At 41.2% G+C, this 17493-nt stretch overlaps 1 protein-coding gene across 3 annotated transcripts in view; it reads left to right on the top strand.

Annotated features, from left to right (window-relative positions):
* The window catches only part of SPECC1 (sperm antigen with calponin homology and coiled-coil domains 1), a 371633-nt gene that overhangs the window by 48815 nt on the left and 305325 nt on the right, over positions 1–17493 (top strand). The window contains exon 1 of one of the 3 annotated variants that reach the window (XM_075854362.1): positions 14548–14674. The exons of the other annotated variants lie outside the window; for them this stretch is intronic. The gene's annotated coding sequence lies outside the window, so the exon portion shown is untranslated. Of the gene's footprint in view, positions 1–14547; positions 14675–17493 lie in introns of those variants that run through there. 3 annotated transcript variants of the gene reach the window in all.

A 17493-nucleotide genomic window follows, 5' to 3' on the forward strand; every position in this document is an offset into this window, starting at 1 on the left:
TGCGCGTCGCACGGACCTATGTTAGTGTATGGGGCCGTTCAGACTGTCAGTAAATTTCACGCAGCGTATGTGCGCTGCCTAAAACTCACGACATGTCCTATACTTGCCCATGTTTCGCGCAGCACGGACGTATAACACATTCGTGTGAATAAGGCCTTATTTAAAGTCTATGGTAAAATAAGAGAAAGCCTAGATATCTCATTTCGAAAACGCATGTACAGTATTACACTAAAGCCATGAAAAATGCCATTAAAAACACCATAAAACACACGTTACATTAAAATATGTTGGCGTGTTTTGTTTTTTTAAGCAATTGGGATCTGAACTAGGAAACATTCTATTCAGTTTTACTACTGTCAGATTTACCCAATGTAGTATATTTATGGAAGTTTTGTACAGTGACATTTGCTTGCTTCTACTTTATTTTTTTTAAATCTTCCACATTTATTAAAAGATCTCTTTTGCATTTGATCATCTAGTCCAAATTATTTTTGGGTGGTTTATTAAGTTCTGAGTACACAAGGATATCAAACCTCTCCTTCCTGGGTTTATTAAAAATGTTTTATCTCCCTTCCTACAGAAAACATTATTTACAGCAACATAAAAATCTTAAAATTTTGTTTGCGCAAACGAGTGTTCATATGAACGCTCGTTCCTGGCCATCAGCTGATGAACGATCAAACGCTTGTTAATCGGCTGATTGGCTCGTTTATGCATCAATAAATATTACTATATGTGTAAACAGGAAGATGTTCTTCCGACATGATGGGAATGTATGGGTATAAACAAATGTAGAAACGATCGCTCGTCCCCATACATAACCAAGCATTGCTCCTTGTCAAAGTAGCAAATGAGCGCCGATCAACGAGCTGTCTCGTTGATTGGCACTCGGTTTCACGGCTGTGTAATGGACTTTAACCCCTTCCCGCCGCAGCCCTTTTTTAGATTTCCATTTTCGTTTTTTCCTCCCCACCTTCCAAAAGCCATAACGTCTTTATTTTTCCGTCTATATAGTACTATGAGGGCTTTATTTTTGCGCGAGTTGTAGTTTTTCGTAGCAACATTTTTTGTGCCATATACTGTACTAGGAAACGGGAAAAAAAAATATTTGTGGGGTAGAAAATGAAAAAAACAGCAATTCCTCCATGGTTTTTTGCATGCCGTTTTTACGGAATTCACTGTGAAATTAAAACAACATGTTAACTTTATTCTGTGGGTCAATATGATTATGGCGATACCAAATATATATAGTTTTTTCTATATTTTACTACTTTTACAAGTAAAAACCTAAGTGTAAAAAAGAAAATTTATTTTGTGTCGCCAAATTCCGAGAGCCATAACTTTTTTATATTTCTGTCGATTAAGTGGTATGAGGGCTTATTTTTTGCGGCATAAGCTGTAGTTTTTAATAATACCATTTTGGTGTACATGCAACGGTTTGATCACATTTTATTTCATTTTTTGTGGGAGATAAGGAGATTCTGGCGTTTACAATTTTTTTTTTTTACGGCGTTCACCGTACGGGTTAAATAATGATATATTGTAATAGTTCAGACATTTACGGACGCGGCGATACCAATTATGTTTATTTTTTTTACTATGCTCTAGGGGGAAAATCTTTTTTTTTTAACTTTCAATTTTTTTTATTTTTTGTTTACACAAAAAAACAACTTTATTTAACTCATTTTTTTTTTTTATTAGTCCCTCTAGGGGGTGGGCTTAATAGGTGCACAAAGATGGCGGACCTGGGGGCCTTCATTAGGCCCCCAGGCAGCCATAGCAATCATCGTCCACCCCCGCGATTACATTGCGGGGGGCGTGATGAGCTGTTAGAGGGGGTCGCCCCCTCTTTCTAACGATTTAAATGCTACGGTCGCTATTGACCACAGCATTTAACCAGTTAAACTAGCCCGATTGCGCTCGAGTGCGATGCCGTTCGTTACTCTGAAGTGTCGGCTGTAACAAACAGCCGATACCCGCATTGTATGGAGCGGGTTTACTCCGTGAGCCCACTCCATACTTCCCCTACCCAACTTTGGCGTATGGATACGTCAAATGTCGGGAAGGGGTACAGGACAGATCCTCCAAAGTGAGAGAAGCTCTTTGTAATCAGTCTCCACTCTTACCAAGAGATGAGGATTCTGAACAAGAAACCCCCTCTCTTAACTCAGAATTTCATGATCGTGTATATAAAAATGGGTTTTCTAAACTGAACAACCCCTTTGGCTGGGTTCACACGACCATGTTACGTCCGTAATGTACGGAACGTATTTCGGCCGGAAGACCCGGACCGAACACACTGCAGGGGGCCGGGCTCCTAGCATCATAGTTATGTACGATGCTAGGAGTCCCTGCCTCGCTGCAGGACAACTGTCCCGTACTGTAATCATGTTTTCAGTACGGGACAGTAGTTCCACGCAGAGGCAGGGACTCCTAGCGTCGTACATCACTATGATGCTAGGAGCCCGGCCCCCTGCAGTGTGTTCGGTCCGGGTCTTCCGGCCGAAATACGTTCCGTACATTACGGACGTAACATGGTCGTGTGAACCCAGCCTCTAAAGACAATCAAAGAAGCTGACATAACCCATTCACGCAGGCAATCTGTAGATTCACGTCCTATCCGCATATACCCCGTGCAGATAGGATGTGAATCTGCAGACTTCTGCTTCTGCCGGCATAGCGCTGGGGAGAGCACTCTGACACTGGCGGTGTCAGTGTCCCCGGCTCCCCAGCAACCTGTTCTCTGATAGCCGAACCGATTGGTTCGGCTACAGAGAATATGATCACCGTTATTACCTGCTTCCTGACCGCCCACAGTAAATTCACGTCGGTGCATGCTGGACTCTGTGCAGCGCCGACGTGAATTTACAGTGGGTGTTAAAAGCGCCATCCGGGTGTCTCAGAGTAGCAGTGACACCCGGATCGCGCTGTCAACCCCTGCCTCTTGTCCCGGTGACATGATCGGGACCTAATTGGTTCAGGTCCCTATCATGTGATTGCAGGGAAAGTTTGTTGTAGCAACAAACTGGAAAGTTTATTGCTACAACAAACTTTCCCGGGGTCCGATTGCGGGTGCTGTCGTCGGTTGCATGGCAAAACCGGAGGCCATACAACGGCCTCCGAGTCTGCCATTCACGGAAGCCTATGAGGACCAGCTGGTCCTCATATTCTTCCTGTCAGTGTCACTGTCAACGTCACACTGACAGTTTATAATACATTACACTACCTTATTATAGGAAAAAAAAGCATTTTTTGTTTTTGTAACTTATAACTTATTTTTACACTTTTATAAAACATTTTTATTACTTTTTCTTTTTTACTTTTTTTACTTGAAGACCTACAGCCATAAGTGCTGCAGGTCTTCAAGTAAAAAAAGTTTAAAAAAAAGTAATAAAAATGTTTTATAAAAGTGTAAATTTAAGTTATGAGTTACAAAAACAAAAAATGCTTTTTTTTCCTATAATAAGTCTTTTATTATAGGAAAAAAATGAAAACGTTAAAAAAGTACACATATGTGGTATCACCGCGTTCATAACGACCTAAACTATAATATTATTTTTCCCGCACGGTGAACACCGCAAAAAATTATTAAAAAACATTTCTAGCATGAATATTTTTTTGGTCATCACTCCTTCCAAAATATAGAATAAAAAGTGATCAAAAAGTCGCATGTACCCCAAAATAATACCAATAAAAACTACAACCCGTCCCGCAAAAAACAAGTGATTTTATTGCGCAAACGCCACAAAACATAAAAAGAACTATATACATATGGTATTGCCGTAATCGTACCGACCGGCAGAATAAAGTAAAATGTCATTTATAGCGCACGGTGAACGCTATAAAAGAACAAAAAAGGACAAAAAACATTGTCAAAATGTATGGGTTTTTTGTCACTTTGCTTGCCAAAAAAATCAAATAAAAAGTGATCAAAAAATCACATGTACCCTAAAATTGTACCAATGAAAACTACAGATTGTAACGTAACAAATAAGCGCAGATTCAGAAGCCAAGGCGTAGGCGCGCCCAGGGGAATACGGGGCCAGGCGTTGTCACGGCTTTTACACTACCTGGCCCTGTCAATAAAAGAGGGAAGGGAGGGATGGATGGACTGGGGATAGAAGGTAGAGCAGTTTGAAGCAACGGTGACACCCTCGTTGCTCCAAAAAGCTCACTTGCATATGAAGAATAAAGTTATTATATCTGTAACGGAGCTACGCATCTGAAAAATGAAAACCATTCTATTCAGGTGAGCCTTCAGGATATTACCGCGATGCTGCTTTGAAAGGCCATTTTCTGGTGACAGCCTCCCTTTAAGTGATATTCAGGTGGAAGACTGAACTCTACGGAGACTGAGTTGTCATGGATAGAAGTACAAAAGCTTGTCCATTTAAAATAAAGTTGGATGAAAAGAAAGCTTTGCTGTGATGGTTTGGTCAGGTTTGGAAGCTTCTCCATATATTTTTGGCATTGTTTCAGATGTTTTCCCATATGAATATACTAGACATTTAGATGCATGGATTAGCGCCATAAAACCATGAAATTAAAGACACAACTGTTCACCCGCCCTTCTTAGATGATAGTTTTATAGAATTACCAACTTTATCTTCACTCTATCATTTCAGTTCATTGTGAGGGCTGTAACCTTAAAAAGACTGAGTGTCTGTAGAGTTTTTTAGTTTGAAACGAGATTCTGTTCTATTTTTGTAAAATTACATGAAGAGCAGTGCAGGTCCGGCCGCAGATTTTCCTTTCCCCAGAAATCTCCCTTCATTACAGCGCAGATGTGTTCTGCGTGTTGCTTGTACAGTACTGAGTATTATGGGATCTCAGTAAAAGAAAGTATACAGCATCTGCCCCTTTGTAATCGGCCTGGTGGTCTTTGCATGAAGTTTGTAAAGGGCACGTTTAGAAGGGTAATTTCACATGCACAGTCAAGTGGTGTGTCATCGGATCTGTATGGCACGCTCTGTGAAGACTTACACGCTGCTTGTATGAAAAGGCCGTCTGTTATATTCCTCAGGCACACTGAAGGCTTTATTTCCATAATGTTGATTTTAATAAAACCATTTGAAGCAGTAATATAAGTTTGTATTTGGGCAGGATGACGGGAGACATTTCGGATGACCAAACTATAGATCTACATGTCTTAAAGGAAACAGAAGTCCCCTCAAAGTGGGCTCATCATCTAGACATGAGACAGAGTATTTTTAGGAGACAGTAAGTATTTGTAGGGATAGGGCATTTCCATCCATTGCAAGTAGTGAAAACAGTAGAAGAAAAATAAAATGTTTTTGTTTCTCCTACTCCAGATGGGATTGGGAAAAATGAGACATGATGATAACACGACTTATCTTATGAGACTATGGTAGCATGGACCTTGATAATAAGACATTTCCCCTCCATTATTTATGAGTTATGGAAAAAAAGGGATATTGTGGAAATAAAATATACTGTATAGATTTTTCCGGCTTCTGAAATCTCTGGCAGTCAGCTTTTATAACCGTGGTAAGGTTTGGCCAGCCATACAGTGGCAATGCAAAAAATAAACAGTCTCCCATGGCATAGATTACTTGCCAATATATGTAACACATGGACAGGCCAGGTTCGCTAGGGTCGGAGCTGCTGAATCTTTTTTGAAACTTCACTCTGGCTCATACCGGGGGGGGGGGGGGGAGCACCTTCTGTGATGTTCATATGGCCTAAAAGGAGATATTAAAAGGGTTAGTGAATAGTTACTATGTTTTACTTTAAATCGTCAAGGTGTAATCAAGTATTAACTTGTCTCATCTGTGTTTTTTATCAACATGACCATTTTTGACAGATAAAAGGGAAAAAAAACCACGTCGTTGGGCTATCCAAAGTAATCTGCCTGGCCACTAAAATTACTGCACTGGAATGTCTTCATCTTTACATGGGAATGACCTCATTGTCTATGCATGTTCTGTAACAAAAAAAAAAGGGATGGGGTTGTCTGTTTATTCATATGTTGCAGAATTTAAGTGTAGAAAGTATGTAACAGTTCCTTTAGCACTAGAAGTTTCCGCAGCAAGTTTATGTAAGGAAAAAGGTGAAGTTTCCATATTGAAGTCTTTCCTGTCGCCCAGTATACATGACAAAGGCTTATTGTATCCATACCATGTATCCATACCATGTAGTATGGAACATTTGCTCGTTTATTGGCTGATCGTTGCCCTGTTTACACAGGGCAATTATCGGGAACGAGCGTTTTGGCTATTATCTGTGGACCCTCGTTTGCCCGATAATTGACCTGTGTAAAAGTGCCTTTAGTGAGACACTGCTGAATTGCCAGTCCTGTTCCACTGTCTTGATGAGCCATGGTTCTGTCCGAGCAGAGGGTCTCTCCAGCAAACATTTACAGCACACTGCTAAGGGGCCGTTCACGTATGTCCGTTGCTCCTGTCAGTTTCCCTCTGGCGTGTTGCAGAACAGCCAGAGGGAAACTGATGCTAGAACAGATAGCTTTCTATGGGATTTGTCCTGGCACAGGGAACATCAATTGTGGCTCCGTATGGCGCTGGACCTGTGCAGGAGCCGGATCCAAAAACGTTATCTGCAGCGTTTTTGGGTCCGGGTCCCAGGGAGGTCCGGCGCCGTATCCTATCTATTTTAACTGTCCCTGGCCACAGCGTAGGCAATGCGTCAGAGCTTCAGTGGCGCTATCTACATGGGAAGGAGGGTGCTATAAACAGTGGGGGTGGCACAATCTACAGTGGGCGCTGTGTGGTTCTATCTACAGGGGGCTGAGTGACATTATCTACAGGGGGTACTGTGGCATTATATACAGAGGGCACTTTTTAATATTATGTGGCCATTGTATGATACTTTCTGTGCACTGTTTGGCATTACAAAAGCAGCATATGGCACTCTGGGCACTATTTGGAACTATGTAACTACTTTATGGCATTTCTGGGCAAAATATAGTAATGTGGTATTCACTATGCATCTAGGTAATAAAGGCACTGTCACTTTATCTGCTATCCATGTACTGTATGTAGTATACATGGCACTATTCAGGCAATGTGTAAACTATTTATCTTGGCTATATGTCACTATTCATCCAAAAAGTGTATGCCACCATGAAGATATATTGATTTATAGATATAGGTGTTTCTACAGTAGATGTGTGTAAACTTGGAAGGTGTGGTATAGCTCGCAGCTCTATGGTAAGTTCATTATGGGGGGCAATGTAATCAGGGTACTGTTAGGGTGCTTCTGTGTGTGACTCAGTAATACAGAGGCATTATGTCCTCCTCTCTTATAGGGAAACATTGCATACAGTGTTATAGCACAGTTTTTGGATCTGTTATAGGTGCACTTTTGGTTGCACTATTATAAGGGCAACGTGGCTGGCAATGTTATGTTGTCACTGTGACATTTGAAAAATAAACCATGCTCAATGCCAGGGCCGATTCTAGCTTTTCTGCTGCCTGTGGCGAAAATTTAAATGGCTACCCCCAGGTTTTGATTGACATCCCCCCCAGGTTTTGATTGACATCCCCCTGGCTGTTCTACATCACTAGCAGCCTCCTCCAACTCTTGCGGATGCGCCGTTGACTTGTACTGACATGCGTGGTGCAGTCGGGCAGAGTACACCTCGCTGCACGACGCATGCCCATGTAGTACAAGGCAATGGCGCATCCGAGTAAGTTGGAGGTGACTGGTAGTGATGTATAACAGCCAGGGGGATGTCAATCAAATATGGAAAGGTGGGTTTAGAGGCAGGACTATGTGACTCTTCAGGATAGCGGCACCGCCCCAGGACCCCTTAATGAGTAATTAGCATATAGCGTTCGTCATTTTAAAAGTTGATTTTATAGATTTTGCTGCATCTGAAAAAAACATACAGGGGAATGTTTGAAGATATTGTCAGGTCATGTATTACCGCATGGTGGCGGTTCAAGGGGTTAAAATTACCTGATAGGTTCCCATTAATATACAATGAATTGAAAACAATTCCATCTGCCCTGCAATTTTGTTATTAGAAATATATTCTATATAATTAAAGCTCCAGAACCAAGCTCTGACATACACGGCTCCAGAACCAAGCTCAAAACATATTTACAGCTCCTGAACCGAGCTCAATAATACCAGAACCAAGCTCAGTACATATATACCACACCGGAACCAAGCTCAGTACATATATACAGACCCAGAACCAATTTCAGTACATATACACAGCACCAGAACCAAGCTCAATACATAAATACAGCACAAGAACCCAGTTCTGTACATATATACAACACCAGAACCAAGCTCATAAGATATATACAACCCTAGAACAAAGCTCAGTACTTAGCTACAACACCAGAACAAAGCTCAGTACATAAATACAGCACCAGAACAAAGCTCAGTACATATATGTATAGTCCCAGAACCAACTTCAATACATATATACAGCACCAGAACCAAGCTCAGCACATAAATACAGCACCAGAACCAAGTTCAGTACATATATATATAACACCAGAACCAAGCTCAGTACATATATACAACACCAGAACCAAGCTTAGTACAAATACACAACACCAGAACCAAGCTCAGTACATAAATACAACACTAACACAAATACAGCTCAATTGAATGCAAACCCTGCCGTATAGGTTTGTACGGCGTAAAACTACAGCTCCCAGCATGGTACAAACAATGGTAAGGGCATGCTGGCAGTTGCTGTTTCACAAAAAAAATCATAATCAAACCACCCATCATTTCGCTGCAAATCATACAGTGACTACAGTTCTGAATAGAGGCAGAATAAAAACATTTACATTAAGTGACTCACCGGTGACTATCTCAGATTCTATTTGTTATTTTTCTCTTTTCTTCTCCATCCGGTCCAGACCTCTATGATGACTTCTCCCGGCAATGGCCCATTTCTGCAGTTTGTCACTCAGATGTCTTCAGCTTCTCACTTTTCAAACATTTCTGCACCTATAAACGAAGATAAATTTCTCATGATGCCACACACTACGCCCTAAATATTAATATAATAGTGCCATACACTGCACATCTAATTATAATAGCACCATACACTGTCACTGATTAGAATAGCACCATAAACTGTGTCCCACACACACAGTGCTCCCTGTAGATGGTGCCCCAATAGAGCCCCCTGTAGATAGTACCCCACATATAGATCTCCCTGTAGATAGTGCCCCACAAATAGCCCCCCTGTATATAGTGCCCCACATATAGCCCCCCTGTAGATAGTGCCCCACATATAGCCCCCTGTAGATAGGGCCCTACGTATAGCCCCGTGTATATAGTGCCCCACATATAGCCCACCCAGTTGATAGTGCCCCACATATAGCCCCCCTGAAAATAGTGCCCCACATATAGCCCCCTGTATATAGTGCCTCACATATAGCCCCCTGTATATAGTGCTTCACATATAACCCCCTGTATATAATGCCCCACATATAACCCCCCCTGTATATAGTGCCTAACATAGCCTCCCTGTATATAGTTCCCTACATATAGCCCCCCACTGTAGATAGTTCCCTACATATAGCCCCCTCTATAGATTGTGCCCAATATATAGCCCTCCCCTCCTGCAGATAATGTGACGCACACTTTTTAAAGGTAAAAACAACTTTACATACTCACCTTGATCTCGTTCCCGCACAGTCTTTTGTCAATGCAGACCTGCTCTCTTCTGTGCAAGCGACACGATGACGTCATCACGCCACTTGCACCGTTGAAAGGCGCTGATTGGAAGGGCAGAATGACAATGGAAGGGGCGGGCGTCATCGAAAGGCGCTGATTGACGGGCAAGTAATTCTGCCCGGCCATTCAGCGCTTATGCATGTAATTATACCTGCATTCTATAGACACTTAGTGCAGGAGGGGGTGGCGGTGGCTGGTTTCAGTGTCGTCGCCGCCCCCTCAGAGAAGCAGCAGGCCACCGCCTGAGGCGAGATGCTCATCTCGCCTCATGGAGGGTGAGGCCAGGCTCAGTGCTCACAATATATATGTTGCTCTTTCCTTTTTCCAAATGTTTTGTGGTATGGCACCATGCCTGTAAAATCTAGACCATTCCTTATAACAGCAGTCTGGATGTGTTGTACCCTTAAAGGGGTTGTCCCAAAATCAACATTTATCACCTATCCACAAGATAGGTTATATATGTCTGATCGCTGGGGGCCCCTACCCCTGGGAACCCCACAATTGCTGGAGCGAACCCCAGCAGAAAGGAGGAGCTTGAACAGAGCTGTGGTCGATCATGCGTCCCGCTGCTCCATTAAATGTCTAAGAGGCTAATGGAAATATCCAATCATTGTACTCGGCTGTCTCCATCAGTCCCATAGTAGTTAAATGGAGCGGCACCGCGCATGCTCAACTGCCGCTCAATTCAAAGTTCTTTTTACTGTGGTCGTGCAGTGAGGAGGAGCGTGGGTCTCTAGTGATTGGTGGGGCCCCTAGCGATCAGACATTTATTACATGAATCCTGTGTATAGGTGATAAATGTTGATTTTGGGATTACTCCTTTAAAGATGTTTTGTGGGAGGAGCAGGAGGGTGTCTTAAAGTGGGTTTCCAGGAAACTCGAAATAATGATCTAAAATTTCTTTAAATACATATTGAAGAAATTTTAGTTATGTCCAGTAGGTTTTAACTTTTCTTTTAAGTTTTTCGAAGGCTAAATATAAAGCTTTTTACCTAAAAGTGGGTTAAAATGTGGATGTTCTTCTCCAGAGCTCTGCCAGCCCCAGTCACTTCCTAATGATTCTCACAGCTCCAGTTATCTGGACACAACTTTTCCATGTGACTGTAACTCAATTCCTGGTTTCCAGAATTTAAAAACATAATTTTACTGCTTTTTGCATCACATTTTAAATTGCTGAAGGCAGAAGGATCTTTTCATCCTTAGCAAGTACAGTGCTGTATATTTACTGTAGGTAATAGATCAGTATTTGAATAGAATGAATGGCGTACAGTTTCCATCTGTTACTCATTTGCACACATAGTGCTGGAAATAAATATTTGTTCTTCATCTATAAATTGTCTATTCCTTTGTATCTGTTTGTAATGAGTTAAGGCCCTATTCATATGAACACTCGTTCCCGATCATTGCCCTGTGTAATCAGGGCAACGATCAACTGTTGAACGAGCAAACACTCGTTCATTGGCTGACCTGCTCTTTCATGCGGCATTAAAAACCATCGTTGTCGGCAGGACATCTCCCTGTGTAAACAGGGAGATGAGCTGTCGAGATGATGAAAATGTATGGGGGCGAGCGATCAGAGTAATAAGCCCTCGCCGCTATATGCCGATTAACGAGCTGTCTCGTTGATCGGCGTTTGTTTACACAGCCCACGTCGGGCCGTCTGATAAGACCCTTACTTGTAATATAGCATTTAAAATTTCATTTATGACACAGAGTCAACATGTCAGGTTTTCTTCCCACTCCGAGTAAATATAATTGTTGTGATCATATCACAGGGAATTATTTGCAGGGTATTAGGCCGATGTAAATACAGCGAATACTTATAGGCATTACTAAAAGGGGTTTTACACATTATCGGGCAGACGAGCGTTCATATAACGCTCGTTGACGATAATTGCCCTGTGTAAACAGGGCAGCGATCAGCAGATGAACGAGCAAACGCTCGATCATCTACTGGTCGTATCGTTTTAAAAAAGTTAAATATTATCGTTGTCGGCAGCACATCTCCCTGTCGACGCGCTGCCGACATGATAATAAAGTAAGGGGACGAGCGATCGGAGTAACGACCATAGCTCTATTGGCCGGTGTAAAAGGGCCTTTACTGATACTACTTGCACTGCTAGAACCAATGTTCTTTGGGCTGCTACTGAAAATACAAGACAGCTAGTTTTAGTTAAAAAGGCTGCAGCCCGGAAGGTTACTGCATGTGGAGTCATCTGATAGAGCAAGTCTATTGCCTAACTTGTCTTGTTCTCCAATTAGCAGTTTGTGTGTTTAAAGGGGTTGTCCGAGATACCATTATATTTTCAAAAACCCCTTTAATGCATGTAATTTATAAATGTAAATACATTTGTAATATACTTACGTTTTGCAAAGTGGCCCCGTTTCCAGATCCTGCCGTGGGGAACTTGACTGGTGACGTCACTCTCTGCTCTGGCTCTGCCACTTTGTTGATCTTGAATTCTTTGCCGGGTATATGACACGTCACTTGTGACGTGGTGTATATAAGCTTGTTCTGTTGTAACGCGCATGTGCGGCCCCTGCTGTTATCTCGAGAACAGCAGGGACCGCGAGAACAGCAGTGACAGCGCATGTGTGTTACGGACTGTGAAGCAGAACAAACCGATATACACCACGTCACAAGTGACGTGTTGTATACCCGGCAAAGAATTCAAGATCAACAAAGCGGCAGAGCCAGAGCAGAGAGTGACGTCACCAGTCAAGTTTCCCACGGCAGGATCTGCAAACGGCCACTTTGGAAAACGTAAGTATATTACAAATATATTTACATTTATAAATTACATGCATTAAAGGGGTTTTTGAAAATATGATGGTATCTCGGACAACCCCTTTAACACGAAGCAAAATGAATGAAGACCCAAATCATATTCCTGATGTGGGTTTTCATTTTTTGGGAAATTTAAAGTGCAACAAAAAAAAAATCTAAAAACTCGAGTAATGTGTTTTTTATGGTGTTTTTATTGCCATTTTTGGTGGCTTTTTCAGTTAGTGCCATTTTGTATATGCTTTTCTTCTGCACTTTTGGTGCCTATGGGAAAAATCCATGAAAAAATGCCTTACCCCGAGCAGCAATGATCACAAAATTGGCTTAAAAATGCCACAAACCAAAACACAGTTGTATGTAGTACATTTTATGTTCACCATAGACTTTAATGTAACATCTGGCCGCACGAAAAAAGAAAGTTTAAAAAAACAGCGAAAAATGCAGCAAAACACTGTGTCAATTCAGTCTAGTTAAGGACTCTACCTAGTAGTGATACACACAACGAACGCTGTGCTACATGTAATTTAATGTATTTCCATTCACACATCTTTGGAAGAGCTTATGAAACAGTAATAATTTTTTGGTGATGATGATGCTAATAATATGTAAAACATTTCTACAATGACCAGTGGAATGAGATGCGGAAAACAAAGGCTTTCGTTGCTGGAGCTAAATCAGCAGCACTCCTATTTATGACTTTTGTGCAGAATTAAATGGGTGTTCCCAACTCACACATTTATGGCATATCTATAGGATATGCCGTAAATGTGTTTTTTGGGAATACGCCTTGAAATTATTTAAATAAAATCAAAGTTTGGAGAGTGACCATTTTTGGGTGTTCCCTGCTTTGTAGAATGTACCTCGGTTATTTCCAGTCATAAAAAAGGACTTTTGTTTTTTCCTAGCTTAAATCTAGCATATGTCAAATTCATTATCTGTACTCAACCTAACACACAAGCTGGCTTTTATAAAAGAGCTGCTGAATACCGCCATCTAGGACAGATTTTGTATATCAGCTCAGTAGCTAATTTTAGTTATACTGGATTGGTTCTGATGTTAGGTGGGATATGTATGGTTTTGAATGTTTATCGTAGCGACCCCCCAGATCACAGTAAAAATTTCACTATACATGCAGAATGTATAGTTAACATACCTTGTGGCAACCTTTCCAATGTTGCTGCCGCAGTTCGTACCATTTCCAGTCCGATTTTCGTGTATTTATTATCACGCTATTACGTAATTTGGGTACTTATGTGACTTTTCCAGTAATGATTTTCATTGTTATAAAGGAGGTTAACAGTCAAAATTCGGTCATTTTGTCTCAGCTATTGAAATGTATGTGGATTATTTTGTTGAGATTTTATTTAGACTTTGGAGGAGTCTTAATTATAATTGGTGCTAAAAGGATCATTAAACCCCCTTTTATTCAATGTTGCTGTATATGAAAACATGAAAATGTGGGGTGGTAAATGCTAGAAAAGAAAAGAAGGGTGTGGCGTAGACAAATGTAATGTGGGTTCAGACTGTCATGGTTTCTATAGTAGACGGAGCAGGAGCCCAAGGTTTCTGTTGAAGCAAGCTGCCTCCCAACCAAAGACAAAGCAGTTTAAGACCCATACCTTTCCCCAAACCCTAAAGGAAGGTTTTGGGAAAGGCCGCCCTGATCTGTCAGAAAGGGATAGAATCGCTTCCATGGCAATAAATAAACAGCTCCTGCACGGAATCGTATTTTGGCCATGTGTATGAACCCTAAGATCCAATACAAGCAATGCTATAAAACTGTATTAGATAGCAAGCTAGTCATTATGCCACTACAACTCTCAGCAATCCACAAACTACAATATTCCTGTGCTACAGACTTTACAGTCCCACTGTGCAGACATAAGAGAATTTAGTTGATCCATAGAAGACTCACACAAGGTCTGAGATTGAATAAACCTGGGGATACAGAAGACATATTCTTTTTTTCCTACATTAGCCTGCCTGTTGTGTACGCCGCTGAGTGCCAGAGAACTAGTGAGGCCAGCTTGCTTCCGTATGTGAATCATTGCTCAAGCAGCCTGCTTCTTACTGAACTGTGGTTTTCCTCTATATGAAGAACAGAAAACACTGAATTACTCAGTCTGGTGTACACATGCTGACAGCGAGAAGAAGGGAGCAGTTCCCCTTTGAAAAAAATATAATATCCTTCAAGAACTATCGGTAAGTATTGAAATCTTGTTTCTTTCACCCTGATCACTTGATATAGATTTATGGGTGTTCAGTGTTTGACATGGTTGTTACATTGAGGAGGGTGAATAGTGGGTTCACATGTGGTACAGGACACAATCGCCGTCCTTGCACAGAATGACTATAAATAGCAGCGTGTCTAAGTGGTAATTAATAATCTGCGGTACGTCGCCAGAATTTCCTCCTGGAGATGCAGATGACATTTTTCTTTGACGGGTAGAAGTGCCTCTTTTAAGTGTTACATTTTCTATATATTACAAAGTCAGTGTTACACAATAGATTCTCCCATTTCTGCATTTGTATGATTACTGTTGCTGGGTCCTATTTTTTATTCTATTCAGTCCATCAGTTACTATTCTGAAATGTAGGTATCAGCAATGGAAGTAAGGCTCTGTTCACACTTTATAACGAAAGCCATTATGCTGTGATCTGTTTTCATATAGATCCAAAGTGACACCGGCGGAGCCCATTGACTTTAATAGGGTCTATCACTCTGCAGATTGCGCTATTCTTGCTGTTAAACATATTTAAATGGTCAATGAAAACCCCAACTGAGGCTCTGAACCCCTGAATGAATGAGCCTTACTGTATCGTGTTATGTACGGACGGCATACCATGTATCAAAGGCTTCATCTGGACCACTTATTGTAATTACCTTGCCTGACCCTGTTGCTAAGAAGGCAGACACCTATAGATTATGGTATTTACAAGATGCCCATGAGATATTAACCAGAGGAACACATGTCCATGTCCTTCAGAGTTTTTCATTTCCAAATTACCACAAAGAGTCAACTGAACATATGACATTATAAGCACTAAAGAATAAATCATGAAATATTATAAAGGTAGGAGCTAATATACAGTTTGGATACAGGTAACATATATTTGGAGTACTATAGTAAATGTGTTCATGCTCAGCTATTGATCAGTTCTAGAGGATCATTTAAAGGTCTCCTCAAGTCAACCCCTTTTTAAATTGAAGCCGGGCCCACAATCAGCTGATAACCACGCGTCCGGCTTCGGAAACCCACGGCGATCTGTTGTTATAGGGGAAAACTGCAACTGGACCTACCATGTAAAACATAGAAGGACCCGGTCTACCAGAGACGTTAGCAGCTCTCCATTGTGGCTAACAGAGGGTATGATGAAAGTTTCAGAAATATCCTATTGAAACAATAAGGCCTCTCTTGACCTTAGCTGCTGTAAGACGGGATATTTCATAGAAATAACGGGAGGCAGTTTGTAGGCAGATTTCATGTAGATTTCAGCTGCATGAAAATTCTGCTGTGTGAACAAGGTCTTAGGCTCTGTGCACATGTGCGCTGTACGGTTCCACACAGGAACTGTATATTTAGACCCACAAAATGGATTTGATTCTGTCCTGTGAGATCAAGGAAGCCTTTCCTAAGGTAGTATTTGGGAAAGGTTTTTTTGGCCTCACAGTACGGGAGCTTTATCCTGTCCTTGGCTCTATACTGTATATACGACTCATGTATGCATAAGCCTGTAAGCAGATAGCTTAAAAAACTGATAAACAACCTGCAGAAAGTTGGCTGATTCAGTATCCTGTGAGGAATTAAATCTTCATTTGAGTTCTTTTATAAACTGCGCACTTCCCTTTATAAATAAGCCATCTTTTTATTTTATTGTACTCACTGCGGCTCTTAACTTTATGAGCACTCTTTCTTTAAGGCAACAGTTAAGAATATTAAAGCCCATTACCCCTAATCCAATTAATCGCCAGTAAAATAATTTCTTGAAGGGAATCTGTCACCGGATTTATTCTGCCCTATCTAAGAGCATCATAGTGACAAAGACCCTGACTCCAGTGCTCAGACACTTATTTGGCAATTATCTGTAGTTTTCATAAAATCACAGCTCCTGCAGCCCCTTATTTATGAGCTGTGGCTAACCCGCCCTCCCGCCGCTGATTGACAACTTTCCACCTATGCAAGTATAAGATATTTAAGCTTTAGGCCTTGTTCACATTACATTTTTTCCCTTCGCTTAGCGTGTTATACATCGACATACCTTTCTTTGAGGTAAAGAATAGCGTAGTACATGTTTTTTTAATATGGGACATGTATGGCATATGTTATGCGCCATCGTTTACAGTATACGTCATGAGCCCATCCATAGGTTTTTATGCCGTATACGTTAAACGGATGCCATAATAGCCTTCGGTTGATGTATGCCCATGACGGATGTCTAACAGTGGCATTCGTCACCCATAGGCTATTATGGGTGATGTATGCGTTAACATAATAGTCTATGGGTGTAAGATACCACTGTTAGCAGGAGTTACTGAATACAGAAGTTAGGAGTCATCCTCCCTGATATCCTTAGAAATGTGAAATCCCTCTATCTACTAGTATTTCCACAGTTTCTGGTCTGTATCAGCTTCCGTAGTCGGCCAGATATAACTTATTTTAAACAAAGACGTTTATTGAACCATTAGTATTTTAACATTATAAAACTATTAATTTTATATTATTCTTTATTTCACAGTGAATATTATCTTGTATTGTTTTTATATGAACGGTCACATTATGTTTAATATACATCAAATGTAACCTTCCACCTTTTGCCTTTGATCCCCACTATTTGTATGGGTGTAAAGGATTTACCAGACACAGCTTCTGTGTCGACGCCCGTGGTTAATCAGTCTGCATCTGCTCCTAGGTCTGATAGAGTGACTCGATCTGCTACCAATCAGGCTGGTAGGCTGAGGAGTAGGAGAACCTATCACAGCCTGGCCAGACGGAGCTAGCTCCCGCCCTCGGACTATTTAT

This window comes from Rhinoderma darwinii, chromosome 2 (genome assembly GCF_050947455.1).
Source record: "Rhinoderma darwinii isolate aRhiDar2 chromosome 2, aRhiDar2.hap1, whole genome shotgun sequence".
In the NCBI taxonomy this organism is placed as follows: Eukaryota; Metazoa; Chordata; class Amphibia; order Anura; family Rhinodermatidae; genus Rhinoderma; species Rhinoderma darwinii.